Consider the following 26,075-nt stretch of genomic DNA (forward strand, 5'->3'; position numbering starts at 1 on the left):
AACCCCCCTGTCTGGAGAAGATTTCCGTTTGGGGAACATTCTCCTGACCCCATTAAAAGCGCACAGCTTCGAAGCCAAAGGAGAGCAGCGAACACACCGCCCCTGGGTGGGCTCGAACCACCAACCTTTCGGTTAATAGCCGAACGCGCTGACCAATTGCGCCACAGAGACAGGCGCAGGTGTGGGCGGCACCATCGCTTAGTGATTTTATAATTCAGCCTCCCCGCCAAGAATTACAATTGTCGTCTATCAGTTTAACTTTTCCATAATCAAGCCTGGGAGATGCATTCTGGAGATACCGGGGGCTGTCTGCAGACACATCCATGTCACGAGGAACTAGCTTTCTTACTCCGGGGCCGTCGCCCTTCCAGCCTTTCAGTGTTTTGCCTGTTCCCGAGTTCTCTCATTGGCTCGGAGGCGAGAAGGGGTTTGAATTCCTGATGTGCACGAACGACAATTCTTTCAATGTCTCAGATCAGTTCGTGTGCCGAGAACATCAGAATCAACCTCCCGGCCTCTTCAACAAGGGGATGGTGTCTGGACTGTCGGACAGGTCATCTTTCATTCTCCTCCAAATCCGCTTCCCAAAGTGTTTCTAAAGGTTCACAAAGCTGGAGACTGGGATTTCTGTTTTGCTTCATGAACATTTGAACATTTTTCCATTTCCTAACTGACAATATTTTGCCAAAATCTCTTCCCAACTGTACGCCTTGTCTCATGTCCAGGGATGAGGAATTTCCATTTTCGGGAGACATTCCCAAGGTTGAGAATGTTCCCTTTGGAGCAAACAAGGATAACTGGAGATTTCCTGGGGCTGTTGGTCATGATGGGAGAAGAAGCGGTGGGAATGGGCAGATTAATGATCAGAAGAACCAATCGCCACTGACCAGAGTCAGTTACCAGAGGACAGAGATTGAAGTTCTTGAATGAAAAGCAGCACTTGTGCCTAATAAACACAGAGAATACTGCAGAAAGCCAACAGGTCGAGCAGCATCTGTGGAAAGGTATACAGGGCTGACGTTGTGAGTCTGATACGTTGTTTGTTCAGAACCCGAGTTTCCTGCATGGCAATCAATTCCCAGACATGAGAAAACGGGTCTTTATTGAGACGGGTTTTGTGAAGTTTGAGCGATAATGCAACCAACAGGAAGTTATTTAAAATCGCCAGCGAAGAAAGCATAGACAGCAGGTTACCACCCTGGGCGGGGAGCCCCAAATAATCTCTACGCCAACACCTTAAGTGTTCGGCCACAACTACACGCCCAAAGTTGAGGTCTAAACTTTCTCATGGAATAGTTCTAACAGGAAAGGTGAGTATTGGGCTTGTCCTGTCCGCGCCATAGTCCCAACGTTTCCTGTTCCCCTGGATTTGATCAGGACAGAGGAGGCTGATGGGAGATCGAATTGAACTACACACATTGATGAGAGATAGAGCGGGTGGGAAGGATCCATTCCCATGCGTAGAGAGATTAATAATCAGGACCGAAAATAAGGAGCCACTTCAAGAAATTTGGGGTTCATTCAGCAAAGCTAATGTATGACTGTTCACAGAAAATTGTGATGAAAGTCTCTCGAGTTATTTTGATGAGAAGTGTTGATGATGCTAATACAATCGATAGGATGAACGTAGATTGGTAAATGTATTTGGTGACAGTTCTGTTCTAGCCCTGTGAGCGAAACCTGGATCTGAAGGAGTATAAGGGACATTAACAACATCGATCTGAAATTGGACACGTGACAAGGAACAGAGCCATCACTAACAGTTGGCTTTTGAACTGGAGAGGGTTTCTCATGAAATTAGCTTGAGGCTTGAGGTATGCAAGGTCAAGATAATTTAGGTAAAACATGGAAACACTATCCTCATTAGCAGACAGTGAAAGGATTACAAGACACAAATTAAACATTTTCGACAAGTGATACAGGGAACTGGGAAGATAAGTATTAGAAACTGGCAACAACAAAGTTCTGCAGCACAGCACTGACATTCAAAGACCGAAAACATCCAGGTCCTGATTAATCAGATGGCATTGTGGTGCTTTTCTGCAAAACATCTACTTGCAATGTCCTACAAAAGAGTGACAAAACCCATCGCTGTCAGCCTAGGATAGAAAATCCGAACGTTTGCTGATTTTCTGAAGATTCACAGAGCTTAGACGGGGTTTTGGTGATTGTTTCTTTTCCACTCCCAGGATCCGCAGTGGTTGAGGCATTGAGTTGGGGAGAATAAAATGTGCCCGTAAACAGCGTGTGGGGCTATTTCAGCTTCCCCTCATCTGACTGCGCTGTGAGTTGACTCAGATGTTCTCAGGGACATTTACTGACGCGAGACAGTGTAAGGATTCTCATTCCCGCAGATCGGGAATTCAAACCGTATGCTGGCTTCAGGGCAATGAGAAAGATTAATTGGGGTGTGTGAACAAGCTGTGAGCTGCATTTCAAACAGGTAGGTGGAGTTTGGTGCGCCAGTCCCTGTTCGCATCCAACGCCACCATGCTGCAGAGTTCTGACGCCAACACGGACATGCGCAGCAATGGGAACATTCACAAGGTGAACAACCAAAGATAATCACCGTCACTGATTCCCTTCCACAGGCCCAACTTTGTGAAGCAGTATCTTTCACTGGCAAAGGAAACGCCTTTGTCCACAGGTACCTGCTTCATTTCGATCACGATTTCAAGCCCCTCACTATTCTAGTCTCATTTCCAAGTACTTTGCTCATAGCGTCCAAAGAAGCTCTGAGGGTATCTGCTTGTTCCACCCGAACAGGCAGTGGGTTGCAGATTCCCACCAGTCCCAATTTGAGTGAAATGTTTTTCCCCCTCCACTGATTTGAATCTTAAAGAAGAAGCCGGAGAGCAAACTCCCTTTCTTTTCGACGGCACTTCTCATTTTGTACTCGGCAGGGTTCACACCTGCGTGGGGAAACCGCAATGGATTTCAAGTCCATCGCATTAACCACTCAGCCCACGAATACAGAACCACACTGACTGCTTCCTTCCCCTTGTCTGTCTGCCTGTGGAGCTGAGAAAGAGTGAATCATCGCAGAGTTTGTTTGACTCCAATCACGTCACAGTGATTCGAAAGGGTTATATATCTGCATACGGCGACTCCAGTTGTTTCATCCCAAAAGATGAAATGAACTTTCAGTAAAAAACAAAACTAGAAATTGCAGGAGAAACTGAGAAGGTCAGGCAACGTCTGTGGAAAGAGAATCAGCGACAACATTTCAGAATTTTGTTTTCTCTGACAGGTACTGTCAAACCTACCGAGTTTCTCTTTTGGTCTCGGCTTCTCAGCAGACGCAGACCCTTACGTGAGACATTCATTCAATTCAGAAACCCCTTTGTGGAGAAGATTTCCGTTTGGGGAACATTTTCCTGACCCCATTAAAAGCACACTGCTTCAGCGTCAGAGCATGTGTGAGCTTGTGGCGCAACGGTAGCGCGTCTGACTCGTGATCCGAAAGTTGCATGTTTGAATCTCAAATGGCTCCATAACGTCGACTCCTTACGTTTCAAATCACAAAAGGAGTCCGTTGACTCCGTGTATCGTTTGGCCAAGTCTTGCCGTTTGCGTATAATGAATCTGCCTTTTTGTGATTTACTGACCCCAACCACTCCCTTTACAAAAGCGTTCTTCGTAATGCCACTTTTGTTTCTTTTCCTCATGTCTTTTAAACTCTGCCGAATCGTTGCCGATCCTTTCAGACGTGGGAACATTTTGACGACATTACTTTCTCTGTCTAGACTTTGCATGACTTGAAAAGCTTCAATCGGGCCAGATTTCAAACTTCTGTACTCCGAAGAGAGCTCTCCCAAATTTCCAATCGACTCTCATCGCTGACATCCCTCAAACACTGCACCACTCACGTCAACCTCTTCAACGCTATCTCCAATCATTTCACTTCGCTGCTTTCTGTCCCATTGGTTTCCAGGGAGCCCAACCTCGTTTTACGAAGGTGCTTTTTGAGGAAATTAAACAGCACTTTCGCACAAGTCATGAAACGCGGGCTCCTCCGGGATTTGAACCCGGGATCTCTCGAACGCCTGCGTCAAGGAATACCCAAAGCAAAAAAATCACACCCCGACACCAACGAGCCACACGGCTAGCGCGCTGGCGCCCCTGCCCCCACCCTACCTCTTGAACCAGTTGAGTCTTGCTCAGAGGAAAGTCCAGTTGACATTGAACAGGCTGGGGCTGTTTTCTCTGGAACGTCGGAGGTTGAAGGGTGACTTTATGGAGGTTTATAAAATTATGAGGGGCATGGATAGGATAAATAGGCAAAGCCTTTTCCCTGGGGTCGGGGAGTCAAGAACTAGAGGGCATAGGTTTAGGGTGAGAGGAGAAAGATATAAAAGATATCTAAGGGGCAACCTTTTCACGCAGAGGGTGGTGCGTGTATGGAATGAGCTGCCAGAGAAAGTGGCGGAGACTGGTACAATTGCAACATTTCAGAGGCGTTTGGATGGATATATGAATAGGAAGGGTTTGGAGGTATATGGGCCAGGTGCTGGCAGGTGGGACTAGATTGGGGTGGGATATCTGGTCGGCATGGACGGGTTGGACCGAAGGGTCTGTTTCCATGCTGTACATCTCTATGACTGTATGAACAGCTGCTTCTCATTCCGTCTCTCTGCTGCCGTTTGCCCGTCCCCAGGAACCGGGCCCTCTCTACTGCCAGAAGATTAACCCGTTTTCTGTCTAAACTTTTCTCTGACACCGCAGTGACCAGTGACAAGTATTGCCCTCCTCAACATCGGGTACAGAGAACAGGAGAAGACCCCGCAGACCTCCACGGGTGTGGCATCTCAACTCTGCATACTGGGCCTGTGTATCAATATTTACATCGAAGTTTTTTGGGAAGCAGATGAGAAGGCGAGGTGCACAACAGTGCGCCGTTATACGGGAAAGCTGCTAAACTCGACATTGAGTGAATAGGGAAGATGGTTTCCCTTCTGGGTTATGCTCCCATCGCGCACCGGCAGACATATCGGCGACGAACAAATATTAACTCTGTCTAAATTGCCACATTCTGTTTTTACGAACCGTGATTTCACTCAGAAGCACAATTTACCTGCTCCCTCCTGGATATCCTTCCAGGTGAAGCAGCTCTTTACCTGCACATTTGCTGCTACCTCGTCTACTGCATTCGCTCGTCTTCGTGACTTTAAATCTCTGCCGAATCACTATAGATCATTTCAGGCATGGGAGCATTGTCACAGCATTATTTCCTGTTTCTCGGCCTCTACTGACTTGGAAAACTTCGGTTCTCCGAGGAGAGCTGGCCCAATATTTCAATTTACCTTTATTGCTGACATTCCGCAAACACCGCACCACTCACGTCAACCTGTTCAACGCGATCTCCAACCATTTCACTTCCCTGTTTTCTGCCTCATTCGTATTCGTGGCAGCCCAACCTCGTTTCACGAAGGTGCTTTTTGAGAAAATTAATGGGGCATTTTTGCCCAAATCAAGTTAAGCGACGCAGCCTCGTCTGGGATGTGAATCCAGGACCACACACAAGTCTGCACTGTTAAAGACTCTACCTGGGATCATGCCCCTAGACCAACAAGCCAAACAGCGACTCATTCCTCATCCACCACACTCCTCTTGAGCTCGCTGAGACTTGCTTAGTGTCAAATACATTTGACATTGTTCGAAGAATTGCAAGTGAGAAAGAGTTTCCAGAACAGCTGCTTCTCATTCTGTCTCCCTGCTGCTGTTTGTCCCGTCCCCAGGAATCGGACTCCCTCCACTGTTTCGAAACTTTTCTCTGACACCAGAATAGCCAGTGACAAGCATTGCCCTCCTCAACATAGGATACAGAGAACAGGAGACCACTCAGAGGTTGTCACCTTAACTGTACACATTGGGCCAGTATATCATTGTGAAATATTTATGTCGAAGCTTTTTTGGGAAGCGGAGGCAAGGTGCAGAAGAGAGCGCCATTATTCGGGAAAGCTGCTAAAGACGACGTTGAATGAATAGGAGAGAATGGTCTCTCCTTTGGGTTCTGGTTCCAACACGCACCCGTTGTGCCATTCTCCTGCATTGCTCGGCAGTTTTTCCAGAGAAGTATTCAGCTTTTTATCTGGCGTGTGGCAGGCACGTTTGAGAATGACGTCAGAAGATCTTCTCTGCTGTCGTGTCATATGCTGTTGTGCAGACATATCGTCGATGTGAAAAAATAAACTCTGTCTAAATTCCCACATTCTGTTTTTCGAACTGTGATTTCGCTCAGAATCAGTAATTTTCCAAACTCGCAATATTCAAACTTTAACAAAGTGCTCATAGAAATGATTAGTGAACACCTGGAAGAAATTCTTCCAAACTTCCCTGGGGAATTTCGCTTTGAGGGGTTTTGAACTTTAAGTGGAAGGAAGGGAAGTTTGCCTCGAGGCTGTTTAATGTGGAGATGTGTTCTCCATGTAAACTGGTCGTAGTTGACCATCCCAGTGCTTCCCGATGCAGGGCTGCCTGACCCCCAGGGAGGTTTACTTGTAGCAACTGGAGTGAATCCAGAGAGGGAGCAGATTCTGCAAAGGTGCTCAAGTACTTTCTATCTCCCTTTTAGGTATTTTCCTTGTGTATTCCCTCAGTTTGTCACATATGCAGTTTGCATCCTGGAAAATGATTGCTTTTTTCCTCATGTTCACAATTAAAAGTACAGTTTCTCATGGAACTGAGCCGCATTGAAAGGATTGGCATATTGATATATATATGTACACGTATTTAGTTTAAGATTAGATTAGATTAGATTTGAATGAAGTTTTCCTCTAAACACACCTAAGCCTATCTGGCTGCATGAGGGATTTCAGGTTTCTGTGTGCTGGGTATCATGTGATCACCAGGCATCTGGCAAACTACACGAACTGCCACCTTTGTTATGTTCGTTAAAGTGTACTGACAATGACCACTTATTTTGTGAATTTTTTTGCAGGAAGACATGCCGAAAGAAATCTGAAAACTAATGATACATCAACTTCTGACAGAGCCATTGATTCATTGGGACTTGAATATCAGCAGCCATTCCAATCAAGAAGACATGGTTGCTTTTGTGTGCTTGAGAGATTTTGGACACTGGTGTGGCAGGAAGAATACTGAGACACCGAGTGAGGGAGATTCAGTGCGTTGACTGTGAAAAGTGCTTCACACCATTTACTCAGCTTGGGGGAATCAAAGTCTCATCCCTGACGGGGGGGATAGACTATGTCCCCGTTCTGATTGTAATTTCAAACCCAGACCAACACAAGGAAAGCTCCCCCAATGGGGAAACTGTGGAAATGTGGGGACTGAGGGAAAGGATTCCCTTCCCCATCCGTGTTGGAAACCCACAGACGTATTCACTGCGGGGAGAGGCAATTCACCTGCTCGGTGTGCAGGAAGGGCTTCTATCGGATCAGCCATCTGGAGACGCACCAGTGGGTCCACAAGTGAGAGAAGCCATTCACGTGCCCCATGTACGGGAGGGGGTTCACTCAGTCAGCTGCACTGTTGACCCACCGGTGGGTCCACACCGGAGAGAGGCCGTTCACCTGCTGTCAGTGCCGAAAGGGCTTCACCTGCTCCTCCCACCTGCAGAGGCACCAGCGCGTTCACGTGCCATCGCAGGGGCGATGGAAGGAGCGATGGCCGAGCGCCGCTAACAACCCAGCTCTGGGGACTCTCAGGTTCGAATCCCGTCGCGGCAAATGGCAGAATTGGGATTCGGTCAGTAATCTGGACTTCAGAAGCTAAGGATGAAACCATTTTCAGAGGGCAAAAACCCATCTGATTCAGTCATGTCCTTTTCAGTGATGGAAACTGCCGTTGCAGGAAAGGATTCACTCAGTCGTCCCAGCTGCATGCTTTACCCGGCTGTACGAAGGATCCAGTAACAAAGGGACAACTCAACTGACCAATAATAAAGAAGTGTGGTGAGAGGAGTGGGGGTGAGCGTGTGCACTTTGAGCTTGAGGTGTTTTTTTTAGAAAAGCTACTTTTTGTACGCCTTGTGATGTGGAGATCTGAAGCTGCAACAAAGTTGGGTCGCAGTAAAGGTTACCTGAACTTACCGTCAGGCTTAAACTCTCATTGAAAGCTGGGAGATCCAACAGCTTCTCATTTCTTTCAGCCACCAGCACCGAGTTTCCAATGTCGTGTCTCAGAAGGAACAGTGAATGAGTAGATGGTATTGTTCGAAATTGTAAATTTTTTAGGACTGCAGGCTTATTGTTTCATTGGCATTGCAAAGGTTACTGGCAACAGTGGGAGGTGCGGGCTGTATTCACTGGAAACAAAGTTTTAAAATGACACAAACACCAGGGTATAGTCCAACAGGTTTATTCGGAAGCACTCGGTTTTGGAGCGCTGTTCCTTCATCAGGTTGCTGTTGAGTAGGATGGTAAGACACAGAATAAATATCAAGAGATTATAGTGTAACTAATCTAAAAAAAAATTGAGGTAAGGTAGGGGGAGGGGAAATGAGGAAACTGATGAAGTCCACATTGATGGCCTGGGGTTGAATTTACCCCAAGCCGGAGATGAGGCGTTCATCCTCCAGGCATCGGGTGGGGAGGGAGCGGTGATGGAGGAGGCCCAGGACCTGCATGTCCTCGGCAGAGTGGGAGGGGGTTTGAAATGTTGGGCCATAGGGCGATGGGGTTGATTGGTGCGGGTGTCCTGTAGATGTTCCCTCACGCGCTGTGACTTGACTCTGCGAGGAGTCTCCAGTCTCCGCAATGTAGAGGAGACCGCATCAGGTGCAATGGATACAAGAAATGACATTGTTGGATACACAGGTGAAAGCCTTCGACCGACCACGGCCGGATTCTATTTCCGGGCAGGGAAGTAATTTTCAGTAGAGCTATCAGGCGGTGCTTGTATCTCCCTGGTGGTCTAGTAGTTAGGATTCGGCGCTCTCACCGCCGCGGTCAGGGAATCTGTTTTCAGGGGGTTTATAGGCTCCCCGTTCTTCTTAAATGCTCTGTACAGTTATTTATTGATCTTCGGAGTTCCTGGGTGCTGCAGTGTGCCGTGGCTCGTTGAAATAGTGTCCTGATTCAGATATGTTTGTATGTGTAGGGGTGATTGCTTCTGTAGTTAAGTTCTTGGTTCGCGTGCATTGTTTTCCTGTAGACGCTGTTTTGAATTTACCATTGACTGTTCGCTCCACTGTGACATCGAGAAATGGCACTTTGTTGTTGTTCTCCTCTTTTGTGAATTTTATGCCAGTAAGGAGATTGTTGATGGTGTTGTAGGTTTCCTCTAATTTGTTTCATTGTTTGATGACAAAAGTGTCATCGCTGTAGCGGACCCATAGTTTGGGTTGGATCGTTGGAAGGGCTGTTTGTTCGAGTCTCTGCATTCTTGCTTCTGCTCGGAATCCTGATGCTGGAGGTTTCGTGCGTATTTCGTTGATTTGTTTGTAGGACTTGTTATTGAATATGAAGTGGATGGTAAGGCACAGTTCCACGAGCTTGACAGTGCTATCTTTGCTGATGAAGTTGATGCTGTGTTTGTGTCTTTGGTTCTTCGAGTAGTGTCTTCAGTTTTCTTTGGCCACGTTAATGTTAATGGATGTGAACAGGACTGTTATGTCAAAGGACAACATTAATCCATCCTCTTCAATCTCAGTGTCTTTGGTGTTCAGGAATTCTTGGATGGAGTAAATCGAGTGGAGTGAATCTTCGACTTGGTGTTTTAGTCCTCAGTGGAGGCCTTTGAATAGTCTGTATATTGGTGTTCCAAGTAGTGAGACTATGGTCTAAGGGGGGCTCCTGGTTTGACGGGGAGGAGAACAACAACAAAGTGCCATTCCTTGATGTCACAGTAGAGTGAACAGTTAATGCGGAACTTCAAACTGGCATCTACAGAAAAACAACAGACCCAAACCAAGTACTTAACTGCAGAAGCAATCATCCCAACACCCACAAACGAAGCTGCATCAGGACATTATTTCAACGAGCCACTACACACTGCAGCACAGAGAAACCACGAAGAGCACAAGAGAAATACGTATATAGTGTATTTAAGGAGAACGGGTACCCAATAAACCCTCTCTGCCGATTTCTCATTGATGCTTTCAAGGTGACTCTCAAAAATTCGTTTGACCCTCCATTTTTTCCTGTTTGTTTTTTGTGGGTTTTGAAAGGTTTCGCAATCCTCTGACTGAGTATTGGAGTTGGGAAGTTATGTTGTGGTAGCACAGGACACTTTTTAGACCACTTTTGAAATATTGTGTACAATTCTAGTCTCCCTCCTATCAGAAGGATATTGTGAAATTTGAAAGGGTTCTGAAGCACCAATGGGTCCACAGAGGGGAAGAGGCCCTTCTGCTGCCCTGAGTGTGGGAAGGCCTTCAGTGATTCCTCTGCCCTGCTGACGCACCAGTTGGTCCACACCGGGGAAGGCTGTTCTCCGGCCCCAAGTGCGAGATGGCCTTCAGCAGTTCTTCCCACCTGCTGAGACACCAGTGGGTCCACACTGAGGAGAGGCCGTTCTTCTGCCCCGATTGCAGGAAGGGCTTTGCACTTTCCTCCAACCTGCTGCCCCATTGGTGGGTCCACATGGGGGAGAGGCCGTTCAGTTGCCTAAGTGCTGGAAGGCCTTCATCAATTCCTCAGCCCTGCTGATGCACCAGTCCGTTCACACCGGGGAGATGCCATTCTCCTGTCCGAGTGTGGGAAGGGTTTTACCCGCTCCTCCACACTGCTGAAGCACCAGCTGGTCCACACGGGGGGATGGGGGGTGGAGAGGGGAGGCCTTTCTGCTGCCCTGAGTGCGGGAAGTCCTTCAGCAATTCCTCCACCCTGCTGAAGCACCAGTGTGTCCACACCGGGGAGAGGCCCTTCAGCTGGCCCGAGTGTGGGAAGAGGTTCATGTTTTCCTGCAACTTGCGGAAGCACCAGCGGGGGCACCAGCGCTCCCAGCAATCAGATCCCACCAGTGACGCTGCCTTTAGTCACCCCCCAGGACTGAACCTCCTGCCAGTTCTGACAGTGGGTGCAGTGGGAGAGTAGGTGGGCTGTTTTAGTCTTCTGCTGGACTGCAATTGCCTGCCCCACCCCCCACAACTACAACCCCATGGTGGCTCAGGGTTAGTACTGCTGCCTCATGGCACCAGGAATCCAGGAATACTTCCACCCTTGGGGGTCTGTGTGCAATTTATGGAGGGTAGGAAAATGGATCTGAGTGGTTTACTCTTCGGAGAATCTGTGCAGATGTGTTGGGCTGAAGGACCTGTTTCCACACTGTAGGAGTTCAACCAACATATGAGCTTTGCTTTAATTGGTAACTGCTGCTCATTGAGCCAGGGACTGCACATTGCCAAATGAAATGATCCAGAGAAACGTAAGACCGCAAGACCATCGGAGCAGAAGTTAGGCCATTCGGCCCATCGAGTCTACTCAGCAATCGGTTAGTGACAAAAGTAGAGCTGATGAGATTAGCTACAGTGTGGAAACAGGCCATTTGTCCCAACAAGTCCACATCGACCCTCCGAAGAGTAACCCATCCAGACCCATTTCTCTCTCACTAATGTACCTAACTCTGTGGGCAGTTAAGCATGGCCAATCCACATGACCTGAACATCTTTGGACTATGGAAGAAAACAAGACCACCCAGAGAAAACCCACGCAGACTCTGGGAGAATATGAAAACTCCTCACAGACAGCCACCCAAGGCTGGAATCAAACCTGGGTCCCCGGCACTGTGAGCCTGCAGTGGTAAACACTGAGCCACTACATATTGCAACCCGAAGTAGGAAAGCAGGAGGTTGGGAGAATGCAGCAAGCCAGGCAGCACCAGGATGTGGAGTAGTCAGCGGTTTGGGTATTAACCCTTCTTCATGATTGAAACGTTGACTTCTCTGTGAGAAACGATTTACGGGAATGTTGCTGGGGGTTGGAGGGTTTGAGCTACAGGGAGAGGCTGAATAGGCTGGGACTGTTTTCACTGGACCATCAGAGGCAGAGGAGTGACCTAATAGAGGTTACAACATCATGAGGGGCATGGACAGGTTAATAGACAAGGTATTTTCCCTGGGATAGGGGAGTCCAGAACTAGAGGGCATGGGTGTAGTGTGAGAGGCGAAATATATTAAAGGGACAACTTCTTCATGCAGAGGGTGGTACTTATATGAAATGAGCTGCCTCAGGATTTGGGTCAGGTGCTGTAAAATGGGACTAGATTAGTTTAGGATATCAGGTCAGCATGGACAAGTTGGACGAAAGGGTCTGTTTCCATGCTGTATGTGTCTCTGACTACTAGTCCTGATGTAAGTTTAAAATAGAGTCCAAGTAACTTTGAATAGTTCAATCTTGTTGAGCTCACCTCCTGAAAAGTTTCAGATGAATCCCTCTGAGCGATACTGTTTAAACATGCTGAGTTGGACAAAGTATCCCATCAAGTTCAACACAAACCCAGAGTTGAAGAAGTCAGAAGTCAGAACACCAACGGGACCAAAACTGATCATAATATTCCAGGTGCAGCATCATCAACGTCCTGTATAACTATAACATAACTATATCTATACTCAATTCCCGAACTGATGAAGGTTTGTGTGCCTAAACCGTTCTTCATTGCCTTCTGTATCGATGTAATCAGAGATATCGGACCGACTTTAAACGGAACCACAATCCTGCTTCTGGGAGCACAGTGACTAATTGGGAAGGCAAAAGGGAGATTGACCTTTAAATGGAGGAGAAAAGTAGGGAGGTGAAAGTGGAGGTTTTGATTGAAAGTGGAGTGAAGATTCAACCAGCTGACAGTGGATCTGAATCACATGTAGATCAGACCAGGTTCGGACAGCAGGAAACCAGATAAGTTTTTACAACAAACCACAACGAGGTCGTCATTAGACTCTTAATTCCGGATTTATATTGAATTCAGATTCCACCATCTGCCGTGGCAGGTTTTGAACACAAGTCCCTAGAACATTACCTGGGTGAATAGTCTGGTGACAATAAAGTCGGCCATCGCCTCCCCTGAACACATTGGCTTATTGTGTTCAGAGGTAACAAAGGAGCAAGAGGTTTTAGCAACTGTTAAGTTGTTGATATTACACAAGGGAACATCAGCACTCTCAGTAATGGCACATACTGAAGTCAGTTTCCTGTATCAGAGGTAAGGGCTCGGGAACCATAAGAAATAGGAACAGGAATATGCCATTCAGCCAGTTGAGCCTGCTTCTCCATTCAGTAGGATTCTGGGTGATCTGGCATTCCCCACAGTCACTTTCCTGCCCTTTTCCTGCAACTGTTCATCCCCCGACTCTTCACAAATCTATCCATCCTAGTTTTAAAGTGACATAAAGGCTGTCAACAGAGTTACTGGATGGGGGTGGTGGGGGGGCGGTACGGGGGCTCAGGTCGAACTTGGGGACTAAAATAATGGCTTCACACTTCACAACATTTAACTAAGGGAATGTTTATGGTTATCCAATGCTGGAAATTGGGCAGGCATTCAGATGAAATTATTGGTAAATTATGAATGACAGAGGAGTCGGGAGAGAAGTGGTGTTCAGGCACAGTTGGATATCATTAGTATAGATGCCAACACCAGCAGCTACGGTAAAACAAATCAGAACGGAAGACGCTAAAATCATACCCTCCCAGAGGATAGAGTGATGCTGGAGAGGGTCAGGACTGTCATTTACCCTGATCAAGGCTGTCCGCAGGTCGACGAGGGAATGTTCATCCCTGTCACCGTGACAAAGGATGTCAAATATCACCTTGATAAGAACTGTTTCAGGGGTAGAAACCAGACTCGAGGGTTTTAAACACTGAATACTGGAAAAGATGGGAATGGCTAATTCAACAATGTTACATCCAAACCAACACTTCTTTTCGTGCGATAATAATAGAAGTGTTTTGGTTTTTATTTCGAAGATTCTCAGCAACACTGAGTAAGAAGCAACAAAATTAACACAAGAAATACTGCAATTGCTACAATGTGCCTGCTCCCAATAGGGGGCCATCGGTGTGAAATTAACTGTCTACAAGGGACAATATTGTAAAGGAATTACCCAGTTCATAGCTATAAGAGGGGAGACACAGACTGCTTGATACAAACATATAATGGGCGGGAGTTGGCCACTCGGCACTTCGAGCCTGCTGCAGCATTCAATAAGATCATTGCTGATCTGAATTCAACCTCAACTCTACATTCCAACACATCCCCGACAATCTTTCATCCACTTGGTTATCAAGAACCTATCTACCTCTGCCTTAAAGATTTTGAATCCACTGCCTTTTGAAGAAGACACACAACCCTCAGAAAGAAAAGAAATCATCCTCATTTTTGTCTTCTACATTTAAAATATGACCCTGTACTTTCAGATATTAAGATAGGGACACATGCTGCATTCAAATAATACCTGTGGTACAGTTAACTATATCAAAGTGCTTCACATGAACATAATGAGAATTCTTTTAAAAATCACAAGACCGGAGCACAGATGAGACAGGTGACCAAATACTTGGTCAAAGGGACAAGTTTAGGGCAATCTTTTAAACAGGTTCAATTTCCCAAACATCAGAAGACAAAGACGTGAACAACAAACACGAAATAGCAACGAATGGGTAATAACAGTGTAGTCATAACGTCACAGGATGAGTAATCCAGGGAACATGAGTTCAAATCCCACCACAGCAAGAGGTGAGATGAGAATAATTCAAATCATCAATGGGGAACACAAAGTAAGTCTCAGTATGGTATCGATGGCACTGACGTCAATTGTCCTAAAAACCCATGTTCACCAATGTCCTTTCAAGAGGGAAACTGCCATCCCTGCATGATCTGACTTACATGTGACTCCAGACCGACAGCAATGTGGTTGACTCTGAATTGGCACAAGCAAGACACCTTGCACTTAGGGGTGGATAACAAATATCAACCTTGTGAAAGAGTCAAAACAGAAATTGCTGGAGAAACTCAGCCAGTCTGGCAACACTGGTGGAGAGAGAGAGAAAGAAACAAAGACAATATCCTGGCTTGAGTCCAGAACAGTTGTGAAGAAGGGTCACAGCACTTGAAATGCTAACTTTGCTTCTCTCCCCACATGTGCTGCCAGTCCTATTGAGTTTCTCCAGCATTTGACTCATTTTTGTGTTTCAGATCTCCATCATCTGCAGTTCTTCATTACACTGACTTAGGGAAGTTCAAATCCCATAAAAGGGTAGAGCAGAAAGGCTGGAATTACTCAGCAAGTCTGGCACCAGTTATGGAGATAAAAACAGTTCGTACTTCGGGTTTTTGAATGATCTTACATCAGGGACAAACTTTTGGGGAAGCTGCAAGAGTAAAAGGCACTTGTGTAACTTCAACATCTGGGAGAACTCTCTGAGCCTTGGAGGTCAGGCTGACTCAGCATTCTGGTCCTGCTCATTACCTGTTAAATTCTCCATTTATTGTTCTTGTTATATTTCTACATGGTTGGCACATTCCTATGTTTTAAAATGAAATTCCAGCAGACAGGAATTTTCCATGTAAGTAATCATATATTAGAGTGTTTGGAACGTGAATGTAACTTTTAAACAGAAAGTATTTATTCATGCATGGGGTGTGGGCATCGCTGGCAATGCCAGCATTTATACCCATCCTTAACCACCCTGTGGTTGGTTGGAAAAGTGCATGAAGGTGTCTGAGATTGTCTTGATCAGCACAGCAATCTCAAAGATGGGCGTGCTCAGGTACAAGTACCCTCCACTCCCACAGCCAAGTCTGCATTCACTTCAATTATAGATGCCATCTAAACCTCCCAGGACAAGGACAGCATGGGATGGTAATCAGAATAAAGCTTCCTCTACTCTTCAATTGCAAGTGAATCTACCTCAACACTGTCCCCAACGAACACTGTCAAGACAGAGACTGCATTGGGTGAGATACAGAGTAAAACTACCTCTACACTTTCCCATTAATACAGTCCCAGGAGAAGGTCAGCAAAGGGTTAAATAAACAGTCGAGCTTCTTCCATTCTGACTGACATTTAGTCCGTTCTATACCAATCCTCAAGGAAAATTCAGAACTGAGACTATTATCTGGTACTGAATTCACACATCCTAATGGGAATGACAGCAACAGAAAATCATGTCGTGACACACAGATAAAACACACAATGTACAACAAAACTAGACTGTTATTGGGATCAAAGACATTTAAATGACAGGAGACATAGTCCCTGGAGTGATCCGTATGTGAGCTGAACAAATTTCACACTTGAACAATATTCTCTGGGAATGCAATGTCCACCTCACTGCTGTCTGTTCAGTTCCTCTGCTCTCGTTCAGGGCTGAGTTGCGGCTGACCACATTGTGGCGTGGGGGTCAAGAGGTTAGAGAGTTAAGGTCAACTTGGATTGAGGGCATACTCTGTCATGCCAGTGAGGTCAAGGATCGCTCATTTACTCAACTTATAATCGGGGACAAGGGGATGTCAGGCTGGACTTGTGTCAGTTTGAGTTTAGAAGAAACAGATGATCCGATGGAGCTGTATAACATCTGGAGAGGACTTAATGTAAATGTAATGTCAACTCAATTCTAGTCAGAGACTAGTCTCCCATTTAAGATAGGAGAGTTTTGTTTTTCTCTCAAGTGTTCTCGAGTTTTTGAAATTCACTTTTTAAGACAGCAGCATGTGGTGGTGGCACGGTGGTTAGCACTGCTGCCTCACGGCATCAGTGACCTGGGTTTGATCCCACCTTCGAGCCGACTGTCTGTGTAGAGTTTGCACATTCTCCCCTTTTGTCTGTGTGGGTTTCCTCTGGTGCTCTGGCCTCCTCCCACAGTCCAAAGGATGTGCAGGTGAGGGTGCATTGACCATAGGAGATGCAGGATTACAGGGATAGGGTAACGAACTGGGTCTGGGTGGGACGGTCAGTCAATGTTGATTCGATGGCCTGAATGACCTACTTCCACGCAATTGGCCTATATCAATCAATAGTATGCACTTGCTTTATGGTTACGGACACCAAATTACATTCGTGGTTTTGGTTATTTCATCTCTTACGTTATCGTATTCAACCAACTACAGCATCTGGAAACTTGCTTAATTACTATATCCAATATCTGCAGAGTACGTTTTCTTTTTGTCACGACCATTATCTTGAACTCTGACGTGTGACCTCCTCATTGCTGTCAAAGTTCCTTATTATCCCGACATTGTCATGGTTTTACTTTTTCGAATGTCTTCCTGGCTTTTGCAGTTACGACCCTATATTCTGCTCTTGTCAACATTTCCCCTTACAATTCTCTACTAAGGATGTCATGAGAAACCTCAGAGTGTGGTGAGACTGTGGAATTCACTACCATAGTGAATAGTTGGGGTGGAAGACACTACAACTAAGGGTAAGCAGCCCAATACAAATGAATGTCACTGTCACCAGATTCACAACACAGTGAAATTAAAACATGCAATGTCCCTCAATTTCTCAACTGTTCCTAACCAGACTTGATGAAGAACAGATCTTGCACATCAACATTATAATTTAAACAAAAAACAACAATTATAAATATGGCAAATTTTCTAGGGGAAATTTAAAGAAGATAGTTTAATTAATAGCAATTATTTAAACCCTTTGATCAAGTCCCCCACCATCTCAGAGACTGAAACTTAAGCGGAAAATTAAGAAAGAATTTTTTTTAAACTTACCAATTCAAGCAAACAGTTTCCAACAATGGATTGCCAAGCCTTTGTGCAATCCTTGGACTATGACTGTGTCACAGACACGTAACTGTAAATCTAACTTAAAAGTTACTGCTGAATGTGAATAGACACCCCCAAAGTATTCAGCCATTTCTTACAGGCTGGGACTCATTCCCAGAAAGAGCCAACAATTCTTTAACTGGACAGTAGAATCTAGAGAGAATAGCTCCTGGGCTCAACAAGCAGCAACGCCCAATGGAAGCAGTTGGCAGCGGGGTTGGGCGGGGCAAAGGCATAAAACAATAAAGCCCACTGCCTCTCTCACTGCACACACACTGTCAGAATACACAGGGGCTCAGTACTGGGAGTGACACACAGCAGTTTCATCAAGAGACCCACACTTGATGAACAGATCTTACACACCAGAATTATAATTTAAACAAAAACAAACAATTATGAATACCGCAAATTTACTCGGGCAAAGCTAAACACGATAATCCAGTAAATAGCAATGATTTAATCCCTTTGATCAACTCCTCCACCATCTCATAGACAGAATCTTAAGGGGTAAATTAAGGAAGAGAATTTTTAAAATTATCAATTCAAGCAAACAGTTTCCAACAATGGATTGTCCAGCCTTTGGGCAATCCTTCGATGATGAGTTGTTCACAGGCACATAACTGTAAATTTAATTTCAAAGTCACTGCTGAATGCGAATGGACACCCTGAAGTATTCAGCTATTTCTTACAGACTGGAGCTCGTTCCCAGACAGAGTCAACAATTATTTAACTGGACAAGAAAAACTAAAGAGAACAGCTGCTGGTATCAACGAGCAGCAGCGACCACTGGAAGCAACGTTGCAGGGGTGGGGAAGCACGACGGCATGAAACAAAAAAATCCGACCGACTCTCCCACTATAAGTACTGTCAGAACGTGCAAGGGTTCAGTCCTCTCATTGACCCACAGCAGTTTCACCAGCAGAATTAGATTGTTGGGAGCACTGGTGTGTCCGCTGGCACTTCTGCAAGGTGCAGAATGATGAGAACCTCCGCTTCCACTCGGGGCAGGTGAACGGCCTTTCCCCGGTATGGCCCCACCTGTGCCTCAGCAGTTGGGAGGAATTGCTGAAGGCCTTCCCGCATTCTGGGCAGGGGAAAGGCCTCTCCCCCGTATGGACCCGAAGATGGGATGCCTGGGTAAAGCCCTTCCCACACTTAAGACAGGAGAACGGGCTCTCCCCGGTGTGGACCCGCTGGTGCCTCAGCAGGGCAGAGGTATCGTTGAAGGCCTTCCCGTACTTGGAGCAGCTGAAGGGCTTCTCTAATATGTGGACCCCGAGGTGGATCAGTCGGACGGAGGAATAGCTGAAGCCCTTCCCGCATTCGGGGCAGGAGAATGGCCTCTCGCCTGTGTGGACCCCCTGGTGCCTCTGCAGTACAGAGGAATTGCTGAAGGTCTTCCCGCACTCAGGGCAGGAGAACAGTCTCACCCCGGTGTGACGGCGCCCATGAGTCTCCAGGTCAGATGGGAAACGGATGCCTTCCCCACAGTCGTCACATTTTCATGATTTCTCCACGGGACGGGATTCCTTGGGTTTCTCCATGACCGAAGTTTCAGCTGCACACAAAGGCGTGTACAGCACCTCCCTGCCGTGAATTCCTCTTCCCAGTCTGTATAACTTTGACTGGCTCCACAATCAGAGTGCTGCAACAGTCGGGTCTCTCTTCCAGTCTCACTGATGCTGAAAACCGACTGAAAGAGGAACCAAAAAGCTTGGTTCCTTCTCACAGAATCATAGTCGAAAATTGTTATAGTCCCGATGGATTCAGTGACTGCCAGACATTGACGTGAAATTGAGGACTGCAAATGCTGGAGAGTCAGAGTCAAAGCACAGCAGATCAGGCAGCATCTGAGGAGCAGCAGAGTCAATGTTTCAGGCAAAGCTCTTCATCTATTGATATTGAAACGTCCGTCTTCAGATCTTCAAATAATGTGTAAAAAGAGATGACAAAAGTCATTACTGTCAGTCCAGGTGAGAAATTCCAAAAAAGCAATTCTACTTTCTGCAGAACATTCTTTTCTTTTCCCACAAAATTGAAAGCACCATCCCACCCCCTCTCACCCCTCTATTCTCACTCCGCTCAAACTAATCCTCCCGACGGTACTGATTGAGGATCTTACAGAGACCGAAAAGTGAAAACATCAAGACAGATACCTCTGAATTTTGGATACCTCCACCTGAAAGTTAGTATCTTTCACGATATGTAGGAGTGAGTAAGTCTGATTTTGGGAAGCAAAAAAAAAGTGTCAATTCAGGATGAACCTTCAATGCAGCTTCTTGAGAAACAACCAGACACGAAATGGTTAAAATCTGGGGAGGTGGAAGTGGGGAGATGGAGGAAATGCGATATCAAGGCATTGACCCCGACACCAGACAGAAACTGAACACACAGGCAGGGCAAACATTACGGGCAAGACAGAATCACAGAGATACACAGCACAGAAACAGGTCCTTCAGTTCAACTCATCCGTGCCGACCAGATAGCCGAAATTAATCTCGTTTCATTTACCAGCACTTCGCCCATAACCCTCTGAATTCTTCGTATTCATATACCCACCCAGATGCCTTTTAAATGTTATAATTGGACCTACATCCACCACTTCCTCCGGCAGATCATTCCTTGCACTTGCCTCCCTCACCCCAAACATATTATCCTCCTGTTCTGGACTTCTCCCATTCCAGGGAAATGACCTTGTCTATTTATCCTATCCATGCCTCTCATGAATCTATAAACGTCTGTAAGATCACCCCTCAGCATCTGGTTTACTGGGGAAAACAGCTGAAGCAATGCGTTTACTTTTAGCTTCACACTCATTGAACTTTACTCCCGTGTAAAACATTTCAGGGTGACAAGGGGCATGTATGACTGCACGATCTAAGCAGTTGGTGGACATGATTAGTTTGATTAGTTTCCCTACAGTGTGGAAACTGGCCGTTCGGCCCAACAAGTCCACAATGACGCTCTGAAGAGTAATCCATCCAGACCCATTCCCCTCTGACTAATGCACCTAACACCATGGGCAATTTAGCATGGCCAATTCACCTTACCTGTACATCATTGGACTGTGCGAGGAAACCAGAGCACCCGGACGAAACCCACACAGACACGGGGAGAATGTGCAAACTCCACACACAGTCGTCCAAGGCCGGAATCGGACCTTGGTCCCTGGTGCTGGGAGGCAGCAGAACTAACCACTGAGCCACCGTGCTGCCCCAGTGTGTGGAGTTGGGGTTAGTGGATGTGTGGAGGCACCTCCACCTGAATGGAAGAGACATTACTTTCTGTTCCAACCCACACAAGTGCCACACACGAGTTGACTGTTTTTTATGCCATCAGATATTTTGGATAAAACACTAGCTTGTAAAATTGGGAATATAGCTGTTTCAGACCACGTGCCAGTGTATTTAGATGGTAAAATCAAGGGTGGTGGAATGGATGCACGGCACTGGCGCACGGACCCATTCCTTTTAAGGAATGGCAAATTCGTTGAGTACATCAGAAAAAAGTTCAGGGTCTTCTGGGATATCAACTCAAGTAAGGCCAGTAATCCGGCAATACTGTGGGAGGCCACTAAGGCATATTTATGAGGCTTAGTTATTTTGTATTAAACAACTAGAAGGAAGCAGAGAGAGGAGCAACAATAGATGCTGAGGAAGTATATTATATTAGGACTTCACTGGTCAAGCTGCAGCTCTCAGGGTTGCTCTCGACTCATTGCACACACATGTGGCAAAAAAGGGTCTCCTTTGCCAAACAAAGATTGTTTGAATTTGGAGAACCAGCCCCTCCCCAGTATAAAGGCGGAACAGGTTTCCCTGTTGAATGGGCCTATGACGATACAGGAGGTGCAGGAAACAATAAAGCATCTCCAGAGTAGCAACGCATCAGGGTCAGATGGGTTCCCAAGTGAATTCTATAAGGAATTCATAAATGCCACCTCTGAGGATGTATAGCTATTCAGATACACAGGTTTGTCTTCCACCCTCTCTTAGGGAGGCTAATATCTCCTTCATTTTAAAGAAGGAGAAAGAGCCTGAAGAATGTGCTTCATGCAGACCCATTTCACTGTTAAATGTAGATTTTAAAATTCTACCCAAGATGCCGGCCCTGAGGTTGGAAAAGGTGTTGCCCTGTATTATGAAAGATGATCAGATGGGTTTTAAGGGCTGTAGCTCCTCCAACAATATCAGGAGGGTACTGAACATAGTGCAGGTATGCCACAAAGATTGATCCTGGGTTCGGTGGTCTCCCTAGACGCAGACAAGGCATTTGACCCGATAGAATGGCTGTACTTGTTTGGGGTCCCCGAGCATTTTGTTCTGAGGGGATCCTTTGCTAGATGGGTATTTGTGTTGTACAATGATCCTAAGGCAGCAGTCATCACAACAGTACTAAGTCAGATAACTTTAATCCTGGGAGAGGTAGTCGATAGGGGTGTCCTTTCACCGCTGCTATTTATCTTGGCAATTGAGCCATTAGCTGAGGCTATCAGGAGGGATCCTGTAATTGTGGGGCCAGAGGTGGGAATGGGGGAGCAGAAGATCACCCAATATGCTGATAACATCCTCTTGTTCTTGGCCAAGCTGGAGGAGTCAGTTTCTCAATTGATTCAAACAATTAATTTATTTGGCCGTTTTTTGGGCTACAGGATCAACTTTACAAAATCGGAAGCCATGCCGGTGGCGGGGGGGATTAGTGGAGGTGCCTGATCTGAAGGATGGAATGGAGTTCCTGTTTAGATGGTCGTCAAAAGGATTTTTGTATTTGAGAATTTTTATTACTCCTGCCTTCCACCAGCTGTATAAAGCTCCAGCTGTATAAAGCTAACTATGTACAATTACTCGAGAGGATAAAGCAGGATTTGCAGCAGTGGAAGGGATTACCGTTATGATGGTTACACCGAATCGCCCTGAATAAAATGAATGTTCTTCCTCGCCTGTTGTACCCCTTGAGAATGCTCCCGTTGTTGCTACCCAGATGAGTATTATGGAGGCTCAGTGGTTGCCTCAGTTCTTTTATTTGGTGTCGCAGGCGCACCCTAATTAAGTTTACCAAATTGCAGCTCTCGCAGGGTGAGGGAGTGGGGTGAACCTTCTGGACTTGAAGAAACATCAAATATGCACTTTGTTCCCATATCTGGGTGTCGGGGCATGGTGGTGATTCAGGGTCAATTTGGCTTGATGTTGAAACCTTGCAGTTGCGTTGTTCCCTAATCATTTATGGATAAGATGAAATCCATGACCGAGCAGTGTAAGAGTCCAATCATTTTAAATACGGTGAAAACCTGGAGGAAAATGAGGCAAGATGAGGGCAATTGGCTTAAGACCTCACTATTCACCCCATTGGTGGGATCCCAAGGATTTAAACATGGGGCAATGGACTCCAGCTTTCGGTCATTGGAGAATAAGGGAATCTCCTGCCTGGGAGATTTATTCAAGGGGGAGGTCTTGATGTCATTTAGCCAGCTAAGTCAGAAATATGGATTGTGCCTATTCCGGTACTTTCAGATAAGGGTTATATACAGAAAGAGATGATGGTCCCAGCTCAGCTTTCCAGGTCAGACATGGAGAAAAGAGTACTCGAGTGTGCTGGTGTTCTTTTAGTCAGTACTTTGTATTATTTACAAAAGGGACGTGCCTTAGGGGACATGGAGGGAATCTGTAGGACGTGGAATCAGGAACTTGGAGATGATACTTCATTGGAAGTATGGAAAAGAAATATGGGAAAATGTGAGCAACATTTCAATACGTAACAAAGTACAGGCCATGAAATTGAAGATTTTACACAGGGCTCATATGGCACCAGCGAGGCTAGCTAAGTTCAGGAGAGGAGTATCACCAGGTTGTCCCAAATGTAAAATTATTATAGGCACTCTCACACACTGCTATTGGTCATGTTTTAAGATCCAGACTTACTGCAGTGCTATAGTAAGGGAGCCGAAGGATATCCTCAGGATTGAAATTAACGTGGATCTGGCATTTCTTCTTCTGGGGTTAGCAAATTTGCCCTCTCCTGGGGAAACATAGGGAGAGACTGTGTAACATTCTTACCCATATGGAAGATGAACATTTTAATGAAATAGACATTGGAAAAAAACCCAGGTCTTACGGGGTGACGTCGGCTAGTGATGGAGCAACTCCCCCAAGACTACCGCATGAATATGGTGCACTACAGAACAGGGCGGTTTTACAAGACGTGGCAACCCTTTCTAAATTATATGGATGCAGACTTATCAGCAATATTGATTAGTGCCGTGGTATGCCATGGGAATCAGTTTGGGCACCAGTGGGGCCCTGGGAAGGGAGGCTGGGGGAAAAGAATATGGGGACAATAAGTGGAGCTCCCAGGGATGGGAGCCTCAGTGGAGCTGTAGTGAGTTAAATAGAATAAAATAATGTGATGTAATTTAATTTGAATTCAGGTTAATTTATTTTTTAAAATTTGATTGAAGTTTAGTTTAAGCTAAGCAGGTACAGTTGTTCTGGTAGAATAGTAGTTAGTTCATTCTTAATAGTATCGTGATATGACGTTGTTGTACTGCCTCTATCTTTCTGTATTTTGGTAGGGTTCTTTTTTATCTATAGATGTTTTGTAAAAGATTTGAAAAAGATTCTAATAAAATATTTAAAAAAAACATTTCCTTGCCTTCCCCATAACTACTTGTAACATTCAAAAGTCAGATAAACTCAGCTTTCAATATATTCAATGACCCCCTAACTGCAGGAAGACATCCCCACTTCTGAACTCAATACCTCTTGCTAATACACCACTTGCCTTGCTCATTGCTTGCTGCACCTGTCTGACAACTGGCATTGACTGGGATAGAAAGCCTGAGTAGAAGGTAGCTGAGGCACCTTTGTACGTCCACACATCATTCTTGATGAATGGTTTTTGCCCAAAACATTGGCTGCCCTGCACCACGGATGCTGCCTGATCTGTTGTGCTTTTCCAGCGCCACATATTTCGACTCTGATCTCTTGCATATGCAGTTCTCACTTTTTCCACATCCCAATCTTTCACCATTTAAACAATGTTCCTCCTTTCTGTTTTTATTTCACAGGAAAGACTATAACTTCACACTGTGTAACTGCATTTGCCATGTGTTTGCCAATTAAGACACAGACCTGAACCAACTTTGCTGCAAGTCAAGAACTGAACTCCAGAATGAAAAAATAAAATGGAAAAGGGGGGTGAGAAAAGAGTGTGTTGTACTCACAGATGTTGGACAGAGAAAAGTTGCAGTCTGAGGTTAAGTTCAATCTTCATTCAGAGAGAGAGAAGAACAGCAACTACAGCTTCACAAACTCATGGTCCAACGTCCGCATTCAGAGAATAGAGGCGCTCTCAATGGCAGGAAGACCACACCCCTTCCGGTCTTCCAGCGCTTTCTATTGGTCCGTCAAAAGAACGTCGCGAACTGTTTCTGCTGTCAGATAGGAGCATGCGCAGTATTTTGCTGACACCGGCGTATATGCGCAGTGCTTGTTGACACCGAGAAGCATGCGTAATATGTCCTGTGAAGGTGTTGGTGTAACCGACAGATTTTCAGTCCAAATGCTAATAGGAGAGGAAAAAAAAAGACTGGTGCCACAAATTTGTTTTCCTGGTAAGTTCAGGTCACCTTTATTGTGACCCAACTTCGGTACTGCTTCAGATCTCCCCAGCAAAAAGCCATATGAAAACCAATTTATTTCATTCTTAAACAGCTCAATGTCAAACTGCACACACTCCCCATCCCCACTTTCTTTAGTATTGGTCAGCACAGACTTGTCCCTTTGAAATTGAATCCTTGGTACAGTTTTAACCCAGAGGAAGTATTGCCTCACTCAGCAATTTCAACCTATGCTCTGTATCCAAGTAAATTTCTCCCCACCTATTTTCCAGGCATTATGGAGCGTAGTCAAGAGCCCACCACATTGCTGTGGGTCTGGAGTCACGTGTAGGTCAGATCAGGTAAAGGGTGCAGCTGGGATGACTGAGTGAATCCTTTCCCACAACAGTAGTTTCCTTCCCTCAAAAGGACATGAGTGAATCAATTGGGGGTTTCTTTGTTGCCCTGAAAACGGTTTCATCGTTAGATTCTTAACTCCAGATTTCTGACCAAATCCCAAGTCCGTCATCTGCCACAACAGGATTCAAACCTGTGAGTTCCCAGAACTGGGTTGATAGTCCAGTGGCTAATGGTACTCGGCCGTTTTTCTTTCAATCCCCCTGCAATGGCACATGAATTCACTGGTGCCTCCGCAGGCGGGAGGAGCTGGAGAAGCCTTCCTGCACTGAGAGTGGGGGAGTGGGCCGTCTCCAGCGTGGACTAGCTGGTGGGTCAGCAAGCCGGAAGAATCCATGAATTCCTTCTCACACTCAGAGCAGATGAACAGTGTCTTCCCTGT

At 45.8% G+C, this 26,075-nt stretch overlaps 1 long non-coding RNA gene and 1 other non-coding gene across 2 annotated transcripts in view; one reads left to right on the top strand and one right to left on the bottom strand.

The window, feature by feature from the left end:
- The window catches only part of LOC140460607 (uncharacterized), a 115,006-nt gene that overhangs the window by 24,232 nt on the left and 64,699 nt on the right, over positions 1 to 26,075 (top strand). The window lies entirely within an intron of this gene.
- On the bottom strand, positions 98 to 171 carry trnan-auu (transfer RNA asparagine (anticodon AUU)). Its single transcript has one exon. It is a non-coding gene; the product is annotated as a tRNA-Asn (tRNA).

Source organism: Chiloscyllium punctatum, chromosome 36 (genome assembly GCF_047496795.1).
Source record: "Chiloscyllium punctatum isolate Juve2018m chromosome 36, sChiPun1.3, whole genome shotgun sequence".
NCBI classification, from domain to species: domain Eukaryota; kingdom Metazoa; phylum Chordata; class Chondrichthyes; order Orectolobiformes; family Hemiscylliidae; genus Chiloscyllium; species Chiloscyllium punctatum.